Raw genomic sequence first — 27,080 nt, 5'->3', positions numbered from 1 at the left:
GGTGCCTTCCTCAAGGTCTCACCTCAGTCGTCACCTCAGGAAGAGAGCGCTGGCCATTCACTCCCCCACGACAATCCCTGCTGGTACTGAGACTCGAACCCGTGACCTTTGGGTTACAAGTCTGACTATCTAACCATTAGGTGATGACTGCCCTATTAGCCTAATAATAATTCAATGTAATGTTTTAATCATCTGATGTCCACATCGCTCCTTAGGCACGGGAATACTTCACTTTTCCGCGTTCTGTTCCATCTTGCGCCCAGCTGCGACCACACAGCTTATGAAGTATACTTAACCACAGATGAGCGTGGACGGACGAGCTTGACAATGCACAGTATCACCTATTTGATTCGTCTCAACATTCACCAGGGACACTTCTGATGAAAATGTTCTGAATATTGCAAATTGCTAGTTGCTAGGTAACCATGCATTCCATCCATCTCATAATTATACAAAATACAAACGAGAGAGCTGCATGGATGACGCATTTTTGTAGGTGAAAACCCGGATACGAGTTAGCATTTTTTTAGATAGCGTAGAGTTAGTTCCACTGTCCTGAAGCCCTTTTTTTTTTTTCTTTAATGCCTGTTATAACGTCTGTAATTAACACAAGCCTAGATATTTTCACAGTTTATTCTATGCCATAAAATCAGTAGTACCCTACGTGATTGACAAATGGCTAAATGGGACTACAGAGGTTGTCTGGGACATTAAACATCATCACGCCAAACAGGAAAACTCATCTACTCACTAGTCCACATTCACAGCCTTGTTGTGCTGCACTCATGCTTTCACTCAAACTTGCAAGAAAAATGTCATGCGGCCATGGTGTAGTTTGTTTTATAGCCAGTTTAAGCTTTTTACTTCTGGCAATTGTATTTAGGCTTCAAAATTCATAAAAGTTGCTTTCTGTGAAGATTTGTGAAGATTATCATGATTAACAAAATATGTTAAGGATCAACAATTTTTGTTGGTCACATACCTTATCATCCAAAAGCTAATGGAAAAATCCTGTTGAGTTTTTAGTGAGAGAACCAGGGTGATGTGAACTTCTGGGTTGGCCTATAAACATATGTCATCACTGCAGCACTCAATTTGTTTTTAAAGGAAGCATAAGTTTTACGCATGAGCACAACATCTTCAGTTTAGAGTTTAGAGCTGTCACTTTAAGAATACAGAAGGAGAGAGAAATAGAGACAGAGACAAAGGTTATTGATCCTCTTTATTGTGCCACATCTCTCTCTCTAGCTTTACTCACAGTAACCGTGGTATAGATACAGACTGCAGTGTATTATATGGTCTGATCTCTACAGTGCTCTCTCTCTCATTCTAATCATCAAAACTGCTCTCAGGTAGCTCTGTCTCTGAAGGGTTTCTGGGAAAAGTCACTGTCAGGGTCAGCAAATAAGTATCGCTGTTTTCTCACGTTTCAGATATTTTTCACATATCTGCATAAATGGAGAACAGCGAGCTGTGCACTGGGTGCGACCCATGAGATATTCCATAAACTTGCAGAAAATAACAATCGGCATTGTTTCCACTCTATGACTGTGTGCTCAGTTCAGCACCACAAATGCGAGAGCAGATGTTGCTGAACATTAGCCCTGAGCATTACCGTTCAGCCATATGATATATGACTTTAAATGGTGTGTAATGCCATATTATTCATTAATGTAATGCCCATTGGGCCGTTTACATTGGGTATGAATTAAATTGTAACTGCAACAGCCTTTCTCTTTCTCTCTCTCTCTCTCTTTTTTTTTTTTTTTTTTTGGTTATGTGTTGTTTCATAAAGCATGTTGATGTATGTCCTTTTCCCACTCACTTCAGTTTCACTTCATGTGTTAATAAAGACGTGGGTGTATAGTATGTCTGTTTAAATAAGCATTTAAAGCCATGCAAATTAGTCTTTTCTGACACTATATACATTTATTATATATAGCTATTTTAATGATTTAGTTACATTGAAAATGGCACAGTGCCCCCGGGGCGGCGGTTAATGTGACGCCAGTGATGCAGATGCCCATATAAAAATGATGATGATGTTGGTAATTATAACGATGAGTTGGAGGATTATAAAGCCGTCTTGCTCAGTTTACTCAAATTCCAATAAAAGCAAGTTCTTTACTACAACTTTATATTGCAAATAATGATGATATCGACTTGAATATATTTATGAGTCACAGAGGGAAGCAATGGTCGATTCTTGTGTAGATTCTTAATGGTACGTGTCTTCTAGAGGCTGGGTCAGTCCTATGTGTTTTGGCAGAGTATCTGTTTATGTGTAGGTGTTTTATTATGCGAGACCAGAGGCAGGGAATGGCACACAGGGGCATTCAATCAACACTGAGAGACAGCAAGCAAGGTTAATTAATTTGTTAAGCATCTGGTGCTCTATCAAGAGACTCTGATGAAATATCTGGATTTTATGTATGCTGACACCGTGACACTTAATCTAGTTTTCGCGTATCACTGACCTTCTTATGAAATGCAATCTGTTTGTTTGATATTCGAGGAAACTAGGAAACGCGGTCTGGGTTGTCAGATAGCTGACAAGGTTTGCTAGATACTAATACTCAAGACTAAGATGTCCTGGTGTTTTTACATACCTAGCAAAATGTTTAGTTTCTAGGTGTAATGGAAAAAGTTTAAATTATCTCTTGAGTGTTTTCTTCTTATAAAATTGCTAAAACGTAAATAAAAAGAAGAGAATAAAAAGAAAATATAATTCAAAATATTTATGAAAGCTATAATATTATCTCCCTTTTACTAAAATAACACTCATCTAAGCATAGTTTGTGATGTTGTTCTCTTCATCAGTTATATATTAAGTTAGTTATAAAGTTATATTGTAGCAATGCATCTGTGAGATTAAGCCGATGATTTGCTTTGATTGATTTGTATAGATTGAGAATTTGTTTTAGCTCTGTAGTTGTTTGTAGCATCTTGTCATCTTGCTTTGTTTACCACTGTTGACCCTCTTTAACTCAGTGCTGTACAACACCCTAGTACTCACTTGAGATCTCCATATTCAGCTGCTACTTGCATGTTGCATGCACACACATACACACATATGGACGCTCAGGCTAACAAGGTCAAAAGCTAATGTCTTACCCCCTACCACTTGGCACGACTGCTTTCCCACAGATCCAAGGGCTCGCCCCTGCCTGAATTCATGTCTTAGTGATCGACCATTTCTGTCTTTTTCTCTCTCTCGCCCCTTCTCTGATAGTACTGGGCATATAGCCAAGCGCTCCACACACTAATTAGCCAAAATATCAATAAAAGATTGTTGTATAAATAAACCATATTCCCCCACCCCCACCATCCCCTATTTTTCTCTCAGTCAACACTAACACAGGATTAATTATTTTGGTCTGAAAAAGTAACAAGTAAGAAAATCTGTAATTGGCTAAAAGCTATCCGTATCGATCTACCTCAAGCCTTGTCAATAACGGTATAAATTATTAGAGTTAATTGTCAGAGCAGTAACTCTAGTTAGAGTTTGAGGGCAGAGTGGTTTGTAAGCCACATGAGGAGGAGGAGAAAGCCACTTCAAATATGCATTTCCTTCTTGTGAAGAAAAATAGAAAGAAATAATAATTAAGGGGAAAGGGAATTGAAAACAACTCCAAGCAGCGCCAAGATGAAATGACAAACATGCAATATTGATACAAAATAAGCTAGAAGGGCTAAAAAAAAATAGGCCACAGAAGCACTTTGATTGGAGGGATGGCTTAGATTCATTCAGCGTTAGAAAAGAGAAGGGTGAATGTAATCAAACAACTTGCTCTACGTCTCCATTGTTTCCCCTGTTGCCGGTTGCCTAGCCGCTGATACGGTTAACAGCTATTGTTAGTGAAAAACATGTTTTTGTTTTCTACAATCCAACCACCTGTTTTGAGAAGGGGATCGTGAACAGCTACATTTTCTTTTCTCTTTTTTTTCCGGGCCGGGCCGTGCAAGGGAACAATGCTGTCATTTCATCATCGTGTTGATGCTAGGAATCTGTCACTCAGTCAAATAGAGAATCTTTTTTTTTAATACTCTCCAGAGGAATCATTAAAAACCCAACCACACATTGGAGTGTATATATTTAGAGGTTTGCTTCAAAATATGTCATGAACAGTATCGTTCATTAAATGAAAAAAAAGGGGATGGAAAAAGATTGTAGTCCAAGGAGTGTCAGACCAAATGTTTCTGAATAATGCATCAATGTCTTCACCTGACAGAAAACAAGCATAAACAGCAATAAATAAATAAATAAATAACAGCATGACTAAATTAATCAGGAAAGGGCAAAGCGTGTCACATTGCGTATCATTTACAACAGTATGAATACATTTTATTGGTTTAGCTTGGCTTAGCTTCATATACGCATCAAAATACAGTGCTGAAAATAGAACAGTTTCATATCAAGTATTAAAGGATTCAAAGGGGGGGCGGGACTTTGGAATTCATAATAAAACTGTTTGATTTAATTGTAAAAATACTTGCTCAGCCTTACATTGTCCCTTTAAGGCATGTCCCAGTCATACATGACAAATGAATACTTCACACATGCAGCTGGTCAGAACAAACTCAAATACACCTTTTCAGGAGATGACACAAAAACAAATTCACACCCACTTTAATAGTCAAATTTAAATGCACGCTTACACTCACACTCACATTCACACACAAACACACACACGTGTAGTGCCTCACACACACCATCTTCACAGTGGCATGTCCCCTATACTTACTAAAACAAATCCATCATTATAACAGCCAAGTGAGTGAGGTGTTGACTCACAAAGTGAGATCTCCCTTTTTAGAATCAGTCTGCTTTTGTTGTTTAGTCCAGATAATTTACGCTGTTGTGGTAATCCTGAGCTGAGCTTAGAGAATGCATATAGACAAGCAACAGGCGTACACGAACACACACAAAGCCTGGGCAAGAGAAATTCAAGGGCTTGTTGCTGCGGTATCTTGTCTTTCTCTACTGCTGGTATGAACACTAGGGAGCAGCCTGTACCTTCTCTCAGAGGCCCTGTGCTTTCACTAGCGCAATCGCCACTGATGTGGGGCATGCACGATCTAACAATCCATCAGGGATGATCACTCACACAGTAACAATGGCTTACCGCAGGACATAATTTAAAATTATGTCACACTTAAACAGAAAGCCACAATTTAATATACATCTAGAATTTGCAAAATGAACAAAATAAAGCAAAAAAAAAAAAGTCTGTGGAAGCAGTGAAGGGGAATTAAGGTCTTAGACACTCCTTGTCTTGTTTATTTGCACAGCATACAAATGTTTGACTTTATCATGTGAGATCCGATCAAACCGCATTAGCCTGTTTTTTTTTTGCTAGTTTGCTAGCTTTATCTATTCAGGATAGGTACAAAGGGGGACAACTGCAACAGCCATAACAATCAAGCTTTGCACAGTGATTATATCTCGGGGAGAGACGAGGAGATCTGAACCTTAGACTGAGGCTTAACATTTCAAATGAAGTGAAGCGCTCCCAACAGGCCTGCTTATTTACATCCTGCAATACTGCAGAGCTCTCTGAACATCTTTCCCCGCGATCACAGACAAAAAGCAACCCTCCAACTCACCTGCAAAAATAAGTACTGTGAATTGCAATTCATTTATTTAAACATTTGTATTTTCCTCTATTTTTCTCACTAGATTACAAAAGAAATAAGATAACATCTTGCATTTTATCCCCCACTCTTGCATTTCTGCTGTTAACATATTTTACATAGAATCTTTTTTAAGGGTTTATTTGTTTTGTTGTTTTCCTCTACAATTTTGTATGTGTGTTACCACAGTAAAAATTTTGTTCTGGGTGTCCTTGATACCTTTAGAAAGTCCTAGAATATCCTGAAGTAGAAAGACACATTAAAGCTCAAATATCCACTCTTCATAAGAGAAGCCAGGACAGTTCAACATAATTATTCCACATCTTTTTTTTGCATCAAGTACACAGGTGTTAGAGTTAAATTCTCCCACAAGGCTTTGAGGCTGTTGAAATCAGCACTAAATCCCTGTTTTAGTCCATTTGCACTCGAGAAATGTTAGCTTCCTCCTGAGAGCAGCAAAAAGAGGGTGCCAAGTTAACGTGTGTTCCATATCCATTCAAACATTGAAGCCACTGATTTTTAAAAATGACATGGGTGGAATATCACACCTCGCACTCTCGAGATGTCTGCTGCTGGCACGTGCAAGAACCATACTCGTTGATGATGACAAGTGCCCCCTCAATATGGTTGGGTTTGTAGTCAACGTAGTACTCGGATGCAGGCGTAGTAGCCATCTGCTGCATGGTCTGCTTCTGCTTCTGCTTGCGACGCTGGCTGGTGAAGCACTGCCTTAACTGTCTGATGCCTGCCGGGAAACATTTCCAGGACACATAGAGCATGAGGACCATGATCAGGAAGGAGAAAATGAGGGCCATGGTGCCTGTCACCACCTTGTGAATCTGCATGGTGCTCTCCAGGTCATCAGCAGATGCAGTCACCGTTAAGGAGCTGGTGACCACTTCCCCGCCCTCCACGTCCTGCAGGTCATAGGGATTTCTTGTTGACCCATCGTATATGAAGCCTCTGGCGCGGTTTCTGGTAGCGGTGAAGGTCTGAGTTGTTGCTTCTACATTGTCCTCGCATAACTGGAAAGCATAGACTGCATCCAGTATGTCCTCACCCTGTGCAATGTCCGGGCTGGCACACAACAGGCCACTGTCACGTTGTCCCTGGAAGTTGCAAGCCAGGAAGCCAAGGCACAGACATTCCTGCTGCATTCCCAGTCATTACCCGACAGAGTGATGCTGCTAAGGGATGTCCATGAGTCCAAAATCCTCTGATCTATGTAAGTCAGTTTATTAGAGTCCAGCATAAGAGTGTTAAGGTTGGGTACACTCTCGAACACATGTGGCTCAATGTACTCAATCTCATTGTTGGAGAAGTCAATCTTCTCCAAATGGTCCCAGGTCCAGTCAAGGGTGCTTACCACAATGGTGGCCTTATTGTTTCGCATGTAGAGTGTCCGCAGGGATATGAGGCGGGGGAAATGGGCCAGATTGACTTTCACCAACTCGTTGTGCTCCAGATGCAGCTCAGTGAGCTTGAAGAGTCCGGCAAATGAATTACGTGCCAGGCTCTGCAGCTGGTTGTAACCCAGGTCCAGGAATTGCATGCTCCTGCAATCCTGGAAAATCCGCACAGGGATGAATTTAAAGGCATTGTAGCGCAAATGTAAATTGGTAAGCTTCCTAAGGCCATGGAAAAGATCTGGCTCCAAGGATTGAAGTCTGTTATAGGATAAATCCAATATTCGCAGGTTGGGCAGAGGTCTGAAGGTCCCGTTGGGCAGGTTCTCTATCCGGTTGGTACTCAGATCCAACTCTTTAACCCGTCGCAGTCTCTCAAAGGCATTCTCCTCCACAATCTCAATATTGTTATGATCCAAGTAGAGCCAGGTAAGCTGTGACAGGCCAACAAAGTCCCCTTCCCGCAACTCAGAGATGTTATTCTCGCGCAGGGACAAACCAATGGCACTGCTCAGGTTTTGGGGGATGTCAGTCAGGTTGAGCCCTTCACAATACAATAGCTTGTTGTCACATCGGCACGGCCTTGGACAGCTCCCTCCCACCAACGGAACTATTTTCAGAACAATGCCCAGGGAGCACAGTATTAGCCCAGGGGGCTTTCTTAGGGGCCACTTTAGGTACAGACCAATTAGGAGGAAATCCATTAGCATGAATATCCTGCAGTGTCGTAGAGAAAAAGTCCATTGGATCTTTCAGATCTTGGTCATTTTAGATTTTGTGATTTGTAACTCCCCAAGTCTTTTCAGTTGATATGTATTTATAGAGAATATGGATGGTGATTTGTTACTTAAAAAATCAAGAAATCCTGCCACATTGAAAGGAGAAGAGCGATGGCAAATAAACGACAAGTCACTTTGCTCATGTTAGATCAGAGAAATGAAAAGAGAGACGAAGGTACAAAAAATGCGCTCCTCAAGAATCAATCTCACATGAAAGGATGCCTACTCACCCCTTTCCAGAGGCTGTCAACCTCTATTCAGTTGATCCCTTTGTGCCGACGCTAATTATGGGTGAGACTAAAAAAGACTCCAGTGTGGTACAAATTCAGCCCCCCCTCCTTTTCATCGGACACCAGATCCTGGCAGACTTACAATGTCTTAGTTCTCCTCGTGTGAAAGAGCCAAAAAGAGAGCGAATCCAAGTGGCATTCAGCAGGCTGGTAGGAAGTGCAAGTTTCCCGGGCAGCATGCATGAGCGCAGTCCTCTCTCCGCCGCTCCTCTGCATTGACTGCTGCGCTGATCTGTGGGAGAGACGAGCGGGGGAAAACACGCACGAAGGAGGGAATAATGCACTCCAAACTCTCACTCTTCCTCTTTTCCTCCCTTCTTGTCAAAGACTCCCAATATGTTGTTGCAGTTCACCATCCATAACCTAAAGTGATAACTGACCTGCACAATGTACATTGAGTGAAGCTCGTTGGCATTCTGTCAGTGGTCGTTTCTTGAGATGCAAAAAGCTGTGTGATCTGCATCATATAACTCTATTTTTCTTTTTCCTGTCCTTTTTTATTTTTATGGTGATATCCAAAGATCATTGATGATAGTGTGTCTAGTAAGACTCAAATCTTCAGAAAAAGTCTTCTTTGTGTGAAGCTCATTTCCTGTGGGTTGCGGAGGCTGTAGATGCTGAGGCTGAAGGCAGGCGCAGTGTATGGGGAGGAGAGAGAGATGCTCGATCCCTTGCAGCAGACTAGTGCACTGGCAGTGCATGCAGAAACACCTTCTGTTCACTGAGTGTCGTAAGCCACTTCACAATTCAGCCCAGGCGCGCTCCGCTCTCTCCCTCTCCCTCTCACTCTCTCTCTCTATCTCTCTCCCTTCCTCCCTCCCTCCACCTCCTCCTGCTGCTCTTCTGCTCACCCTTTTTTTTCTTCAATGCTCCCTCTCTTTTTCTTTCTTTCCTTCTCTCTCACGCTCTCTTTTCGGTGCCTGAGACAATTTTGATATTTAAGAGAGGCTGGGCTTAAACTATGGTTTAAATGAAGCACATAACTGAAACATTACCCCCCCCCACACTCCCTCCCTCGCTTCCTAAATGAATTGGAACGCAGTATCTATCTGCCAATGTCTACCGTTAGTAGTACATGGTTTGCTTATAATTACAGATTAATATCCTTCTAATGACTTAAGCAGTGTGTCAGTTCCCTGTGGTTTGTTTTGTTTAAAGTATTGCATAAACATTTTTTTTTAATTATTATTATTAATTATTATTTTATCTGTTATTAAAGGCAGAACACATGGCTACGGGTGGGCAGCACCCAAAAGGGCTTCTGCTTAATCAATAGAAAATGTAGTATATCATGTTATTAATTTATATTATTGTTTTATATTTTCAACATTTTCAATGAATTTCAACAACATTCTGCTTTCTTAAATCTAGATATGTATTACTGATTTGATAACATCATGTCACTATGTGAGTTCCAATGGCTAGTTACTCTTGCTAGCCAATGGGCTAACCTAAACCAATTCTGATACGGTCTCTGAGTGAGATTAATGTGTTTTTTGCCAGACTCCAATCGGAACCATCAGAGTGAGTTCAAAAAATGGCATTGTAGTGTAAGCATTGCTTTTTCATGCTGTTAGGTTGTTGAAAAATGAGCTTGTGCACGGCGAGCATGGTAATGGCATCATGCACCATATGTCATAGCAGTTAGATGGTAGTGCACATAAGCTCAGATATAGTCCACGGCATGGCTACTCCCTCCTTTTCCTCCTCCTCATGCCCTAGCCCCACCCTCACTTGCCCTCATTGGCCTAGTCTTAAACCCGAATCACAACATTTACATTTCATAATGCCGCCATACCTGCGCTTGTTTTATCACATCCGATTCAAGTCTCGCCATCCAATTGGAATACAGATATCATCTGTTGCCACTTAGCCAGGCTTCATAAAATATTCTGCTCAGGAGCCTTGTTGCAGTGCACCATGGATTGCAGTCCCCAGGCTTGTCATTTCATTCCGATTAATTTTCAAGGACAATGAGCTGTGACGATCCTGTACATGAAGCTAGCATGCATGTGTTGGTTTGTCTGCTTTCTGATGGCTCCCCTAATTTTAAAATCAGCCTTTTCCTTTGCTTAGCATGCTGTGAAATATGAATTAATGTCATGTTGACAATATTCCACACATAGTCTCCTTAGTCCGCTAATTGCCACAGGAGTCCTGCAAACAAGAGCAAGTGAACAGTGTCTTCTCAGATTACCTTAACTCACGACTTAAAACTCCTACGCCTTTAGGAAAAAAAGCCCCATATATATATATATATATATATATATATATATATATATATTATATCTATATATATATAGATATATATCTATATATAGTTTTAGAAAAACTTTAAGCTCATGTTTTTTATGTTGGGGGGTTGAATGAACAATTACTTTATTGGGATTCAAAAACAAAACTCCTACATTTTTTTTTATATAATTATTGAGTGCACTTTTAAAAAAAACAAGTTGTATTATTGTCAAAAGGTTGTGAGATTTTATTGATGATGGAATATAATATGGGTTTAAGTGTCACACAAATGCAAATTATTATATTTTTTTTTTTTCATTGTTCAGAGCACAGGTGTGTCTATATTGTACACCCCATGCAAATTATAGTGATTAGATAAATCTCAAAGGTACCTTGCTGGATAGATATGACTCTTCTTCATTTCCATACTTAATAGAGATGGCATGAATAAAGGAGGTGGACCTGAAAATATTCAGAGTGTCAGTTAGATGTGCATTGTGTTTATGCATTATACACCTAATCAATATCCTGTTATGTTCAATGGTAATGTTTTCTGCTAAGTGTTTAACCACAGATTTCCATATCCAGTGGACCTAAGCCATTAAACCGCTAAAGCTTAAGTCCTCCGTAGCTCTCCTGCAATTATAATGTATATATGCTCTGCCCTGTACCGATGAGACACACTTGACAGGCAGAGTACAGCATTTAGTTCAATCAGTGGCTCTGCTCTGGATTAGCAGTCCTGTCAGTGAGGTCTACCTATACCCTCAGTCATGCTGCAGAGATTTGCATGAAGACCTGCACACAGTTACTACTATTCCTGACCAGGAGAAGCATTGCCTTGAAATGACTGGTCTTTTTGCACTTTCTCTGCCGTCTTGGATAATAGACTACTGGTGCAAAAAAAATAAAAAAGAAAAAAAAAAAAAAAGAAAAAGTCACCCATTTCCCCAAGGGCCTGACTCCATAGGCCTACTCTCAGATGAGTATGAAGAGACACTTCTCTCAGTGGACCATTTGGACACTGGTGAGTCATTAAAGGAATGTGGATGGTCTTTTTGGAAACTATGAGAACTCCTGAGTCATCCTTCCTTTCTGCTCAGTGTGTTGTTGGGCCATTGTAGTGGTTTAGGATTGTGGGCCCTCATTAATGCAAGTGGGATACTCTAAAGTTGTCAGAACAAAAAATTATGGGGAATAATCACCCCTCTCTCTTTCAGTCTTTGCCTTTCACCTAAATTCTTTGTTCTTAGCTGAAGACATTTTTGCTAGACCCGTACGGAATATGGCACTCTAAGATGAAAACTAAGCGGATTTGGGAGGAATCTGAACTTTTGGCCATTAATATAAAATTCTGCAAATTCCTGACCACTTGTAAGTGACCCCCCATCTATTTATTTATTTTTTTTTTTATTTTTTTTTTTTTTTTTTTTTTTTTTATTTATTTTTTTTTTTTTTTATTTTATTTTATTTTGCATTTGCTGAATTTGTTTTTTATGCATATGACGCACACACACACACACACACACACACACAAAACCACACACACGCACGCACCGCACGCAAGCACGCACGCACACACACAAACAAAAACAACCCCAGGACACACACACACAGCTATTCCTATCATAATGGGGACATTTCATAGGTTTTACTGTATAAAACTGTAGTTCGATCCACCTTACCCTAAACCCTCACCCCTAACCTCTTACAGTGAAAAAAAACAAAGTCGTGACATTTGTAAAGTATGGTAACCCATACTCGAAATTGGGTTGCTCTGCATTTAACCCATCCAAGTGCACACACCACAGCAATGAGAAGTGAACACACACCCGCGAGCAGTTGGCAGCTATATATCCAGCACCCGGTTAGCCACTGGGGGTTCAGTGCCTTGCTTAAGGGCACTTCAGGCTATGGGTAGTGAGAGTGAAGAGAGCGGGTGTTTATTCAACTCCCTCCCACCTAAAAACGTCCTGCCAGCACCGATACTCGAGCACTGCGACCGTCTGGTTACAAGGCAAGTCTCTAACCATTAGGCCACAGCTGCACGGGGAAGGGGAACAGGGGAAGCTTTCTTGCATTTTGTAGATTTTCGAAACATTTAATTCTGTATGCTTTATACACTTGTTTTCCACAGGGGGACCTTAGAATAACCCCACAAGATCAAAATTTACTGGTTGGACTATACTTGTGGGGCCCATTTTGGTCCCCCTAAAAAAACGTGGTGAATACCAGCACGCACACACACACACATGAGACATATGAAGGATTATGTATAGTCTAATGATTAGTCCCTGGCGTGGATAATATGCATTAATCACATTTGAAAAACAAGCATCATTCTTGTGAACATCCCAGAAGAAGCTTTTGCTGCTTCGCCCATTCCCTATCTGGTCCCTGCCCTGAGGGCTCAAATGGCTTATTTGATTTGCCTCTCTAAGCAACTCCCTCTATCTGAGAGGTTCTTTAGGTGAACCACCGCTGCTGCCTTCCTGACCCAGGTAACTTTGGTGTGATAAAAATTTGGTAGTGACTCGTTTCAACAGAGCCACACTTTAGGTGTTTGTGGATGTAACCAAGAGAACAGCCTGCTCGGCTGCCTGAAGTTGCGCCCTGGTATTTGTTAGCAAATTATTTAAATTCATCTATATCATAAACACACGGTCTGTAGCACAAATAGTTGTTTAACCATTTTACTGCAATTTGTGTGTTCTTTCTGGGTATTACCGGTTTATTAGCGCAAATTAATCAAATTCTCGCACTTAAAAAAAAAAATAGCTTTTCTTCAGTGTTGCAAAATAATGGTATTAGAAAAATATTGTGTAAATCACTGCTATTCGGAGTTAAACAAAAAGTGACTCAAATTTGCCCAAACTGCCCACTTAGGTTTTTGCAAAATTCAGCAAATCTCATCGTAATGATCTAGTTCCCGTCAGAGAGAAGAGAGCCTTACGATGGCAGATCTGCTGAGGTCAATTGTTCATGTTTAGATTCGGAATATATGACCTAAATAAGAATTTTTACCGGATCATTGTTATCTGAACAAGTAAGTAACAAGTCTGCCATGTGTTGTTCTGGCCAACTGAAGAAAAAAAGCTTAGGCAAATGGTGATTTAAATTCACGGATGGTTATCACATATCTGACCGTGGACAACAAACCCAGTCAAGTGGCAATTTTTTCAAAATTGATGATTTATACAAGAGAGATACAAACTAGTTAAATATCGGGAATTTGAGGGTAAAACAAAGCTAAATATTGAGAAAATTGCCTTTCAAGTTGTCCAAATGAAGTTCTTAAGCAATGCATTATTACGAATTAAAACTTCAACGTTTTGATAGAATTAATGTTTGGCAACTTTACAAAATATCTTCATGGAACCATGATCTTTACTTAATTTCTAATAATGATTTTACCTTAAAAGACAAAAAATCTATAATTTTGACCCATACAATGTATTTTGGGTTTGCTATTGTGCGGCCAATAATGTGGGCCTTGTCGATAAAATACAAACATTGTATAGACTAAATCCCAGGCTATCTGTAATCAGAACGCACATTTAAAACTGGAATATCAGTAATATGTATTCACATGTGTGAAACCATGTTCATAACACATAGTCATTTCTGGATTGGTAATCCGCCATCAAAAGGATACCTTATTCTAGCTGTTTTGAGAAAAGGCTATAACATCCACCACCTGGGGGGGGCCCGGATTTCCCTCGCACAGGCGATTTTATCCCAGTTAGCCCGGGACAAACTTCCTTTATGTTACAGACGTGCGTATTGAACGCATCAGCATGCTCAAATTTCCCCAATCCTCACCCCAGTACCACTCAAATTATAAAACATTTTATAACTTAACTATTAGGAATTACGCTCGGCTAACGTCAGCGATAGTTTTGAAACACTGGCGGTTAAGCACATTGCACAAAATTGAGTTCAGATCATTTTTAAACAAAAAAAAAGTAAAACAATAAATAAATTAATTAAAAAATAAGTAAGATACGTTACGGACTGCAGCTTTAATAGTTGTTTTGTAATGACATGTTGTCTGATTTTTCTGCATTAGAGAATTCTTTGTTTTGGCATACAACCTTCCACCAGCCTGGGCATGTTTTTTAGCTTTAAACAATTTTTAAAGGGGTCCTATTATGCACTTTTACAAAGTCTTGATTTTGTTTTGTGGGTGTACTAGAACATGCTGTCATGCTTAGTGGTTCGAAAAAATTCAATATTTTTCACATAATTTACATTATAACAATACCTTTCTCCCCAGCCTGGCACAATCAGCCCGATTAGTTCTGGGCCTTGATGAAGATCCACCTTCCGAAAAAACTAAATGTGTTGTGATCGGTTAGCTGCCCCAGTGCATTGTGATTGGCGAACAGCTTAGATGGTGTTTCAGTACTGTCCCGCCCCTTGCCAAAGCAGCAAGTTCCATCTGCTCTGGTATAGTAAAGGATGGCGTCAATATTGCCATATCCCCTCAAAACTTGACGCTGAAGCAGCACTTATTCATCGTCGTCTTGTCTGATGCACTCAACCATGCATTCTAACTATGACCTTGCCCCTCCCCACCCCCCGAACCATTCGAATTTCCGTAGGTGGGGATTATTTTAATGATATTCAAATGGGCCTCATTGTGACATCACAAACCCCAGAAAACAATGCTGTAGTCCAAACAAGTTCATTGTAGTTCTTGAAGAGGATTTTTTGAAAAATGAAATTATCTCCCTTTGGAGTGGAAAAAAAAAATTCCCGCCCAAAACATACACACTACACACTGACTAAAATTCAAAAAGTGAAAAATCACAATAGGACCCCTTTAAATGAATCCCATCTCAATAGTTCTTGAATATCCTCAATGTACTGTACAAAAAAGCCATTGAAACTTGAGACAGCTAATATATCTTGATATCATGTTGACTAGCACCTCTGTGATCAAAATCCGATCAGTGACAATAAATATTGGACAGTCACCATTAGACATGCAAAAAAGAACCATATCTCAAATGGATAATGTGACTTGATATGTAGCCTCATGAGTTCCTTGCTATTAAGCTCAGTATTCAGACCAGCTATTTGGTTCGTCATTACCATCACAAAGCAATTTGTCATTACATGTCAGTTGTTGTCTTCATGGTTGCCCATAAACCTGCCTGCGAATCACTCTCGCTGAATCATTCAATGAATCATTTTTGATGTGTGATGTCCTAGCTCTGGCACAAGTTGTCAGTATTATTTTCCCCCCCCTGTCTTTAAATGACACTGTCACTAGGGCTTGTCACACAAGTTCATGCTAGTGGGCAGGTTTTCATGTCACCTGACAATTAACAGCATCTCCTATTAAAGTGTCTCTATGGTAATGTGTTATTGGAGCCCAGCAGCGGATAAAGAGCGGTCTCTGGGTGTATAATGTGGTTAATGCCTAATTGGCCCTCTGATGAGATAATGTGGAGGGATGACAATGAAGGGTCAGGCCGGACTGAGACTTACACTGCCTGTGAGGAGGGAATGAGGGAGGGAGGGAGAGAGGGGACCATGGAGCTTACTGTGAGCTGCAGCTTTCACCAGAGAGCTGATCCCATTATGTATAGCCAGTGGAAGGGAGGGGAGACAAGAGTTTGTTGGGCACTGGTTAATGATGAGTGTTGCTAACCGGAAGGTTGCTGGTTTGATGCCCATTTGAAGTGAATCATGGTTCATCGCCAATGTTCCCTTCTACAATGCACTTTGCTCCAGGGGGAATTTTTGGTTCATGATGCCATTCTATGGAGACATTGTTTGGAATATGTAGAAACTCCACTGGCCCCAGTCTTATATTCTAAAGATTATATTCTATTTCGACAGACAGACAGTAAAAGCATAGATTGGATTTTAAGAGCATCCTGCAATTTATTTTGTTTTCCCTGTGGTATAGATAAAATACTCTTGTAAGTTGTCTGTTTTTAAATACAGTTTTGTTTATGTATATTCATTCATTTTAATTTTACAACAAATTAATAATAATTTACATAAACTTACAAGTTAAATTGAAAATATGTATAAAAACCTCAAAATGATATATCTCTTTATTACGTCTTTGATTTATTTAGTATTTTATACATTGTAATCCACAATATAACCTATAATATAACAAGGTGTTATTATTATAAAATGAAAAAGGTGTGTGTGTGTGGTGTGTGTGTGTGGTGTGTGTGTGTGTGTTTGTGTGTGGTTGGTGTGTGGTGTGTGTGTGTGTGTGTGTGTTGGGTGTGTGTTGTGTGGTGTGTTTATAGCACACTAATGACAAAAATATAAAAACATTATCCTGGAATATTTTTTATTTTGTAATTCAATATGGTTTCCTTTTTCCATATAAACAATTTATTACAAATACAAATATTACCATTTTATTATATTTACTATTACATTTTATTGTTTGTTTATTTCATACATTTATATATTTATTAATTTTTATTTTATTTATTTAACTTGCTGTTAAAGAAAATGTTGAGAATTAAATTGTTAAATTTCGAAAATAGTTGTTCTGTTTCGAGAAAAAAGTCGTTAAATTTTGAGAAAAAAAAAAAAAGTCGAAATAAAATGCTTAGAATAAACACATTTATGTCATGTTCATTTGGTCTCATTGGACAGTGTTAATGAGTGTCTGCAGTGGCGCAGGTTGTAATGAGCAATGCTCGTGGATGACGCCTATGTGGTCAACGAGAGTTCAGATTTGCCTTCTGCTGAACTCGCTCTACTTCCTTTTTTCGTCACATATCACATTGGTGCTGGCTGCATCAGTGACTGTTTAAGGGTGGCTACACAAGGTTCTTCAGCAGAAGACCGGAGTAGACAAGGACGAAGCATGATCCTAGATTGGTGGTGTTTCGCTTACAGCTCTTAGAAGCAGACAATGTATTTCTTTACCACGCATACAAAGCCGTTTCACTAGATTTGCACCAACTTCAAGCTCTGCTCACACCCTCTCATTCAAAAAAAAAAAAAATATTTTGCAATATTTTAGTGCTTTTTCTAAGCTATGCTGTACTGCATTCCTCATTGCTGGCCACTCCATCCCACTTCTGTTGCTCTCTGTCTGAAACGTCTCCTCACCTGCTAGACACCTAGAAATTTAATAATGTTATATAATTACACTACAGACAGCAACACAAGTTAATTAAATCAGTGAAATCACAAGTATATGTAATTCAATGTGCCCATGCTACTAGTTTATTGGAAAACAAAGTTAAACATAGGTATGCATGTATTCATTTGTTCGTTCGTTCATTCATTAGTTTGTTCGTTTGTTCGTCCGTTCATATGTACATTACTTGTTTTATTTACTAAAATTATTAAACAGATGCTGCCTTATTAGTACGAAGCCCTCCTTATAGCCTACCTACCCCTTAACCTGCCCAATTAATACATCATTATTAAACACTTGTTAGGCAATTGAGTTCCACTTTTCCGAAGTAAAATGTGATTGAAGTGGTATGTGGAGCGAGTTCGGCAAAAGGTAGATTCGAACTCTGGTCGACTCTGGTCAAACTCTCTACAACCTGCGCCACTGCAGACGCAGATTAACACTGTCCAACGAGATGACACGAGTGTGTTTATTCTCAGCATTTTATTTTATTCTCATAATTTAATTACTTTATTCTCAACATTTTATTGAATTTTTTCACAACATTTTACTAGTTTTTTATCGAAACAACTTATTTTCTCGTAATTTAATGAGTTTATCCTCAACATTTAATTTTCAACTTTTTTTCTCGAAATTTAACAAGTTTTTTTCTCGAAACATCAACTTTTTTTCTTGTAATTTGATAAATTTATTCTCAACATTTTATTTCAACTTTTTTTCTTGAAATTTAACGAGTTTAATCTTGCATTCTAATGACTTTAATCTCGAGATGGTTTTATTTTAAATCATTGCTCTTTGTCTTTCAAATATTCCATGAACTCCAAAGCACCCCTTTTCAACCCTCTGGGAGTCCCTGGACCCCATTTTGAAAACCCTTGGGACAGGTGGACAGGTTGGAAAGGATAGATGGTCTGATTAGAGTGAGGTCAGAGGAGAGGTTGTTTTAGAAAAATAGAATGAAGGTAGTGATGACAGGCCTGTGTATTAGTAAAAAATAGGTTGTTGGTATACTGAGCTGTGAGGAAAGGTATTTTTTCAGTAACCTCTAATCAGTGCTGTGCACTCAGAAAGACTCAGTAAACTACAGCCGGTGGTAGAAACAAAGCTGTCCTGTGACACCTAATGAAAGGCAGCCCTGTAACCACACACCTCACCTGCTACCAGAACATGGAGGTCTCCATCGGCCAGCCAGACATCACCTCCCTCAAGTGGTGTAAAGCACTCTGTTTTTGTGTGTATGTGTGTGTGTGGTAGAGAATTTAGCCAGATCCCAGGAGAATGTGCAGTGCTGTATGTGCTCTGATAAGCACCTCCCAGTCTCCCAAATGGGAAAATCAATAAAACTCATCTACAGTCTTGGATATTTGCCTGGTGGGGAGAATGTGTCACATAAAGATGTGTTTGAGTGCTCCGTTGGGACCACACGTATACATCAGAATCATCATATTTCTCATGGATAAACCTGATTCAGCTTCCTCTAGCTACCTGAATTAAAGTAGTAGAAGTAGAATGATGGAAGTGTGTGTTTAGTCCATCCATTATTTTCCAACCCAACAGCAGAACTTGTATTATGATGATGAATATTATAAGATGCTTGGTCATGCTGAGGGTTCTACTGGCTGCATCAGTGACTATTTTGAAGGTGGCTAGACAATACTTTCAGCAGAAGACCGAGTAGACAAGGACAAAGCATGATCCTAGATTAGTGGTATTTCTCGCTACAGCTCTAGACGCAGACAATTTATTTCTTACCCCGATACAAAAGCAGTTTCACTAGATTTGCCAACCTGATAAATTATTTTTAATCAAATTGAATTACAAGTAAAATGTAATTCAGTTTTGTGCCCATGCTAATAGTCTATTGGAAAAGTTGAACATAGGTATGTATGTGTGGTTATGTATTCATTTGAATGTTGTTTTTAGTCTTCATCACTCTCGTCTGTCTGTCTGTCTGTCAGTTTATTATTCTATTGTTTCTATTCCTTTCCATCCAGCATTTATCATTCATCAAAAAAAATAATCTTAGAAAATAATTAAGTAATTTTTGGAGTGTGGGAGGTTTGTCATCATGATTATTGCAGTATCAGACTAATGGTGTAGAGATATAGACTATTCTAGAACCTCAGCCCCCATTTTGTTTTTTTGTGTTTTTTTTTTTTTTTTTTGTTTTACATGCAGCAGTGCTGTGCTTTGTAAAGGTTCTTGCAGTAATTAGAATTAGAAACTTTAGTTTGCACGTGATGTCAGGAGACTCTTGTTGTGCATGCACAGAAATCCAAATGGGAATCTTTGACTGCCGCTATTGTAGCTAGTTGAGGTAGCCTTGCAAGACGCATGTGCCGGGAATACATACGGATCGATCGGGTGTTATGGGCTGTTTTAGGGTAACACAGGGATATACATATCAGCATGCTGTAAAAAGGACGCTCTAATAAGTGCTAAATCCATTTGATAATCGTTATAAGTTACACACATGTAGTGGGTGACATTTATTAAGATAGGCATAGGGGGTTTTGATCTGTTTTAGGGGGAGGCAAACGAGATCTCAGGTAACGCAGGCACTCGACCTTTAAATACTGCAAAGGCTTAAATCCCTCCCCGGATTTCGCATGCGCGAATCCACAAGGCAACCACATCAAGGTGACCAAACACAGCCACGACCCGTCTCTTAATTGTTAACAGTTACCACATTACCGCTGCTTAGAATGTGACACGTTTCTTGTCATCATCTCACCTGTTGTCATGGTTACCATCTGGGCTTTATTGCGAGTCAAATCTAGGCACCAGGCCCAGAGCCCTCACACTCTGCTCAGGTTGAGTGGATTGTTCTCATGCCCTCACAACCCTTCCACCACACAGGCCAAAGCACCACAAAGTGCATAATTTACTCAGAGGTGTGTTTGACTGGCAGTCACTGCTTTTTCATGTGACGTTGGGCACACGTATGTCAGTCAACATTTAAATGCAACACTGACTCACAGGACATGAGTGGAAACAAGCGGAAGGGAGAGATGCCTGTCACAATGCTGCTTTGTGAATGTGTGCTTGAGACAAAAGGAAAAGAAAAATACAGTGTTCACATCGCTTGTATTACATGCAGTGGGCGTCTTTCAAGAGACTGTTAGAAAATGTAACATACTTCTCTGCTATTAGTTAAGAGCTCTGAAATCCGTCATAGCAGAGACTTACAAACAAATTACGATTACGATGCCTCCCTTCAGATATAAAAAGAGTAAATCTCATATCCAAAGCATTATTTTAATGGGATTAGTTTTATAAGTGGTGTTTAAGTTCAAATAAAGCAGTGTTATTTTTTTCCTCCTTAACTTATTGTTGGGTAACTTATGTTTCAGAACTTTTTCAGGATTCTTTGATGAATAAAAAGTTAGTGATAAAAAATAAATGATAAAAAGTGATAGTAAAATATTATATTGCTACAAAAGATAAGTTTTTATAACAATACATGTCTTAAAAATTTCAGCTTTGCCAACACATTTTTTTTAAAGTGTATTAAAATAGATATTTGTTATTTTTAAATTGAAATTATATTTCACAATATTACTGTTTTACTGTTATTACTTATTTATATTTTTTTTTCAAGTAAATGTAACCTTGATGAGCATAGAATGAGCATTGATGAGCATACTTTTCCAAAAAAGATCTGATGTACTTTTGTTTATGTGTAATATAGATTTTGTTCATGATCCAAACAAAAAAAATATAAAAAAAACAAAAAAAACTCGATGCACCAGCCAGGTGCCATTCTGAAGCAGTTCTCTAACTCCCCCACTGAATCACATTTGTCTTTTGTACTTTAATTTGGGATGGCACCAGTTTTAAGCACAAAAACTTCCATACATTCCATTGTTGCTAGGTGCTATCAAATGTATATTTCGTGATATTAATACTCATAAGCTTTAATAAAAAGTTTTTGTTTAAAATAATAACATGTATGTGTACTGTGTATATTATCTTGGGATGTATTATACGTATAAACATACACACAACATACAGGTATTTAACCTATATTACAATTTAGAACACTTTTTTTAATTTATATTCTTATATTTGATTATATAATTAAAAAATATTTCAAATACATACCTACCACACCTAACATTTCTTAAACCATATCACTACATGCAATTTGTATTTATAATTACTAAAAAATAATATACACAGTTATAACACAACATGCTGCATATTATGGTACACAAAAAAAACTTTTATATTTTTAAATTGCGAGTAATCGTGATTAATCAGTTTGACAGCAATTAATTGGTATCCTCAGGCAAAAGCATTGGTGAAAAAGGTAAGTTAAAATCTATAACTGAGAGCTAGTCCAAAGGGTAGCGTAGCACAAACAAATGTTCATATTTGGTTTTGGAATTAAAAATTCAACGGCAGGCTGTCCATTAATACCAATTTTAAAAAAATTTACTCTGACACCAGAGGGGGGGGGGGGGGGGGATAAACTAGTAGGTGGCTGACTTGATTTCACTGGGATGGCTTTCATATAGTCCCCCCCAGAATATATAAAGTTGTGAGCATAATATTGTACAATCTTTTTCATTCTCATTTCAAACTCCTCTCACGCAGGGCCCACATTGTAATAAGTGCACATTTTACTGACCAAAGGCTGAAATGTGGTACTGGATTGTCTTCCCTATGATGTGTTTGTTTTTTAAAAAAAAATTTACAGAGTCTGAATGGTGAGGAGAAGGAAGAGCATTTTTTAATGACTAGTTTACATTCCTCCGCCTTTTTTTTTTTAGGAATTTTGTAAATTAGATACTCTGGCTTTGTTCTCTTACGGGGAAATCAAAGTGCAAATTATTGCTCTGTTTCTTTTTTGCTGGCAACGGACTTGGTCCTTTTGAGTCTGCTATAAATGAGAGATATAACACACTTCTTGAAGCTCCTTAAGCCAAGGCCTCACCTGAGCCTCCACGAAAGTAAAACATATTGCCACCATGAAATTAAGCATTGAGGCTCTCAGTATACATTCTGGAATATCTACTTTCCATTCCCATTCCATTCTTATCTAATCAGCCCATTCTACTCCCATCTTACCTATCTATCTATCTATCTGTCTGTCTGTCTGGGTCTGTCTGCTCCAGTCTGTAGCCTGTGGCTCCCTGTGTGGCTCCGGGGGCCTGGCCCATCTGTCTGTGCCTGTCTGTGTGTGTCTGGCCTTCTGAAAATCCTCGCACAAATCCTTTTCTTTCTCTAGTGCATTCTGGTTAAGCTGCTCGCAGATGGCCAGTTTAGGCTAAATGGTGTTTCTGAAATAACTCTACCTTTCTCACTTCACTGGCCGCCAGTTGGGCACTCCAGCCTGCTAGACTTATTGTCGGCTATTTCTGCAAGTTTCCCAGGATTTTCTGACTCTCTCATGTTTGTGCTCCATTCCGATGGCAGCATGTGATGAGCTGTGCATTTTCAAGCCAGTCACCTATTAGCTGTTGTTAAAGGGTCCAGAAAGTGGAGATCCCGGGGGCCGCTGGTCTTTCTGAGGCTGTCCACACATGGCAGTTCTGACTGCTGTGAGCCTCTCCTCCAGCTGCTGCATTGGCACACAAATGATCCCGGTGCTCGTGCATCTCCATGGAGACACGTTTGGATCCTGTGTGAGCTCTGACTCTCTCCACCTCAGTCTAGTCCTCTGGCCTGCAGTATTTGGCCTGTTTTGTACAGCCTGTGACTGCAATATGTCACCATAGCTGCTGAAAATCTAGCTTTGTCATTACAAGAATAAATTGCATTTTTAAATGTAACTTGTATTAACACGTTACTTCACCATTACCAGTCAGATTACCAATACCACTCATATTTAATAATATTACTGTTTGTACTGTATTTTTAGTCAAGTAAATGTAACCTCTGTGAGATATAAGATCATTTTTGCCGACCCCAAATCGTTGAAAAGTAGTGTACTCTTTTATTTATTTATTTATTTATTTCCCTCCAAGAAATGAAAGTAAAAAAGTTAATTCCATTACATTGGTAAAAGCCTGTATTAGAGAATATAGTGGTAGTGTAGTTGTAATGTATCTTGTTAATACTAATGCCACAAATGCAAAATGCCACCCAGCCTCACAATGGTTCTGGTGAGGTTAATAAAAAAAAGTTATTCTTTGCATTGTATGTTGCCTTTGATGTGGACTAAGTCAAAAGTTAAATATTTAACCTGTTCCAGACAACATTAAAAGTACAAAACAAAACAGAAGTCAAAAATCATTCATTTACAAAAGAATAATGTTAAGTTCAACATTAAAAGTATTATTGTATAAAAGTCTCCTTAGAATGCCGAGTGCACATCCTTTTGAGCGTAATGGATAAAACATGCTTGTAATGTCTAATTCCCATTTTCAGAGTCTCCCCGGGACAGCTCAACTGTAATATTCAGCTCTTCAAAACTTTCACTCCCATATAGATGAAATATGAAAGACTCATATATGTAATACTTTTGTATCTATTTTAGTCAGCATATCTTTTTGAGGTATAAAAGCTTGTTTTCATTCAGAGATGTCTTAAGCAATGAGTGAGCATTTTCAAGGTTTTGTACATAACAAAATAGAACCATGAGGCTATATTGCAACAATATGTACATTGTCAACAGTGTCATGCTTTGTGGGAAAGTGTTCAGAGGCAGGATATCATGGCACTTCATGTGCTCGATGATTTGCTTTTTGTCCTTTCTTCTTTTTTCCATGTCTTTGTCATCCCGCTTTGAACAGGTTACCTTTACTTTGTGTATTTAAATCTTCTGCGGGCGATTCCGATGCATGCGATTTTTTTTTTTTTTTTTTTTTTTTTTTCAGGTTTAAAACCATTGTTTTGGAAAAAAAAAGTATATATATATGGAATTTTTCTCAACTTCTCCTGACAAATGGACATTTTGTGGGTACCCACAATGCCTCTTTCTTTGATGTGCTCATTCCTGTCTTTAAAAATATTTTGCCAGCTGATCTTTCCTGTTAGTGATATTAATGTTTAGTATGTATCCATGAAGGTTTTTCAAAGTTGACGTCACAAGCCAAGAATGAAAAACCAGATCAAAGCTCTTGTTTGTGAATTCCAAAAAAAAATAAGTTGCGTTACCTTTTTCTGATAAAAATGTTAATAATAGAAAGAAAATATAAAGAAGATTGTCTGCGATTTTGTCCTTCCCAATTCCCAGATTAGTTATTGTTCATCAAGTTTCTCCTGGTGGGCAATCAGAACATTATGTTTTTTTTTTTTTTTTTGTTGTGCGCCACACAGCACAATCTTCCTCCCTTCCACCTCCCCTTTTACTTTTTGTTTTGTTTTAGTATGAGTTTTTTTTTGAGGCTCGTGAGTTGATTGATTCTGGAGGAGTGTTTTGACCTTTGGCTCAGTACAGACCCTGCCGTGTCCAGCCAGTTCTGTTTCTGGCGCTTGGGGGGTTGTCAATCTATCACCTAAACCAAGTATTTTGTGTGATTTACCCGTGTGCTGTGACACAGGTTCATGAGATACGAGCATGAACTTGCCACAGCTGCAGTGTAATGGCACTCTCACCTTCGCTTGCCAGTGAGAGACACTAGTAAAATAACAGTAAATACTTTGTTTGTTTTGTGTACCTCTGTCTGTAAGCACAGCTCAAACTATTTTGTTGAACGCCATTACAATCGCAGGACCAAATTCAACATCAGTACAATCTCTTATCCTTGTCAGGGATATATAAATACAGAATTTTTAGTTGTATATTAACTATTGTACATTAATTAACAAAATGTATTAGTAAAATAATTTATGGGGAGATAACTGATTAGTTGACTAGCATATCTGACATTATACTTGTTAATAAAAAATTTTATTTCACCAGTATTGCAAGAGAAATGCAAGAGAAGAGACATTGTATTTCCCATTGCTACTCCATGTGCAATTTTGGGGCATGAATACATCAACAACAACAATAATAATAATAACAATAATAATAATAATAATATTGTCTTACTATTACTATTAGTCAGTTACTCCCAACACTGTCAAGTACAGAAGACTGTACGCAATGTGCGTTATTGTTTGTGGAAGAAAAGAAAAAGGAGACGAGAAATGAAGTTAGTGAGAGGAGAAAAAAGGTGAGCCGCAAGCTGTAAACTAATAGAAGGAGCCTGTCTGATTTGTCTGATGCGGTGGCGGGAATTGATATTTCCCGCAAGCCTCAGGGGCTCGAGTAGAAATTCCTCCTCTGAGCCGCATCGTTCCCACTCCATCACCCTGATCCATAACTCAGAAGGAAAAATGAAATGAGAGAGTAAGCGTCAGGGGAGAATGAACTGATGAAATGGGATTATGTTCCTGTATTAAGAGCAGCTCCTTAAAGGGATGCAGCGGCTCCCCTTGAGTCCTGGCATCGGAGTCGGGCCTGTATGTGTATAAATGCAAGGCTGCATTCAGCATCTCAGTGCTGGAGCCACCAGACATGAGAGATGTGCAAATGTGTGGATAGTGAAGCCAGAGGAGTTAGGACTGTGGATGGACATAAGAACGTGTGTAAGATGAATGCTGAATCTCAATTCATAGACTTCTAACAAGTACAAAAAGCATGTGTTGTTTTTGGTAGTGAAGTACATAATTCCTACAGTAGCACATAAACTGTTTCCCCATTATTTTGAATGATGTCTAGTCATTTAATTATTGGATAAGACTTTAAAGATTGTAATATATTAAATATTGGTAAGAGTTTTTTTTTTATATATATATATTGTAAACCAATTTTTAATTGCACTAGAGCTTGTAAATATATAATCCAATAAAATAAAATAGAGTGCTTCAAAAATGCTCTTAAAATATTGGACCTTTTTTTGACATACTGTTCAACATATGATTGGGATTGATTAATTCTAATCCCACACACTAGGACAGAGAGTATGGTGATTGAATTTCTGCTGGAGTGTGTTACACACAGAGAGAAAAGAGGAATTGTTGCCTTGTTTCCCTCAACGAGTTGCTCGTGTCACTGACCTGGTTCGTTGAGCCCTTTGTTCCAAAAATAGTCTCGCGATGTTTCTGACAAATAGTTCTTTTCAGGCCTTCCACCACAACCTCCAAACAGAGCAGCTTTCCCATACTACTTATTTCTCATCCCTCTTAACCTTTCTTATTCATTAGTGTAGGTCTTTGTTTCCCCGTGCACTCATACTCATTGACCTCTCTCACTTTCTTTCTTTCTATCTCTCTAACTTTCCTAAGCACCCACTTGCCATTCAGTTCATGTTTCCTCAGACTGCATGGCAGCTATGTGCTCAGCTCTGCTGCAGGAATAGATGATCAGTTTTGCGTTGGCCTAATAATTCTTCTTTCTCCTCCTCCTTTTCTCCGGCCTCAGATCTCCTAGCGCGGCCCCTCCCTGCCTCCATGCATCAAGCCATGTCTATTTTTAAACGTCTGCATTACACCACATTATGATCCCCGGTAAGTCTCCTGTCTTTTTTGATAAAAAAAGACAGTAAAAACAGTAATAATGTGAATATATAAAAGAGAAACATTTATTTGACATAAAAAATATTTACATTGTTACATAGTTACTGAATTTAATCTTACCTGACCCCAAACTTTTAAACTATATATATATATA

General features: G+C 38.8%; 1 pseudogene; it reads right to left on the bottom strand.

Moving 5' to 3' along the window:
• Positions 1 to 6,105: 6,105 nt before the first annotated feature.
• LOC122145604 lies at positions 6,106 to 8,669 on the bottom strand (annotated as a pseudogene).
• Positions 8,670 to 27,080: the final 18,411 nt, after the last annotated feature.

The sequence above is a fragment of the Cyprinus carpio genome, chromosome A1 (genome assembly GCF_018340385.1).
Source record: "Cyprinus carpio isolate SPL01 chromosome A1, ASM1834038v1, whole genome shotgun sequence".
In the NCBI taxonomy this organism is placed as follows: domain Eukaryota; kingdom Metazoa; phylum Chordata; class Actinopteri; order Cypriniformes; family Cyprinidae; genus Cyprinus; species Cyprinus carpio.
The sequence above is the reverse complement of the archived record's forward strand: the minus strand, read 5'-3'. Positions and strand labels throughout refer to the sequence as shown.